Below are 1,041 nucleotides of genomic sequence, written 5' to 3' on the forward strand. Positions count from 1 at the left end.
TCTAGTTCCATCCAGATTGCTGCGAAATTCATGATTTTGTTCTTTTTTATGGCTGCGTAGTATTCCATCGTGTATATGTACCACAACTTTTGAATCCAGTCCTCTTTTGATGGGCAGCATGGTTGTTTCCAGGTTCCTGCTATTGTGAACAATGCTGCGATAAACATACATATGCAGGTATCTTTTTTATAGAGTGATTTGAGGATATATTCCCAGTAGGGGGATTGCGGGGTCATATGGAAGGTTGACTTTTAGAGTTTTTAGGAATCGCCACACTGCTTTACACAGAGATTGCACTAGTTTACACTCCCACCAACAGTGTAGAAGTGTTCCCTTTTCACCACACCCTCTCCAGCAGCTGTTATTTTTTGAGTTGTTGATAATTGCCATTCTGACTGGAGTTATGTGGTATCTCAGTGTGGTTTTGATTTGCATCTCCCTGATGATTAGTAAGGTTGAGCATTTCTTCATGTGTTTGTTGGCTGCTCGGATGTCTTCTTTTGTGAAGTGTCTGTTCATACCTTTTGCCCATTTTATAAGGGGGTTGTTTGTATTTTCTTTTCAGCACGTTTGAGTTCCTTGTAGATCCAGGATGTTAAGCCTTTGTCAGACCTGGAGTTGGCAAATACTTTTCCCCACTCTGGGCTGTCTCCCTGCTCTCTTGATGGTTTCTTTGGCTTTGCAGAAGCGTGTCAGTTTAATGAGGTCTCACTTGTCTATCTTTTCTCTTATGACCTGTGGGTTTCAGGTTTTGTTCAGGAATTGGATGCCAGTACCGATTTCCATGAAGGTATTTCCTTCCTTTTCTAAGGTTCTTATGGTTTGAGGTTTTACATTTAGGTCTCTGATCCATTTGGAGTTAACCTTTGTGCATGGGGATAGATAGGGGTCCTGTTTCAATCTTCTGCATGTGGTCAGCCAGTTTTCCCAGCACCATTTACTGAATAGGTTCTCCTCTCCCCAGTGGTAGGTGGTGGGGGCTTTGTCGAAGATGAGTTGGTTGAGAAATTGAGGTTTTGCTTCTGGAATCTCAGTTCTATC

Source organism: Carlito syrichta, unplaced genomic scaffold (assembly GCF_000164805.1).
Source record: "Carlito syrichta isolate Samal-C Ts95f unplaced genomic scaffold, Tarsius_syrichta-2.0.1 Scaffold100620, whole genome shotgun sequence".
Lineage (NCBI taxonomy): Eukaryota > Metazoa > Chordata > Mammalia > Primates > Tarsiidae > Carlito > Carlito syrichta.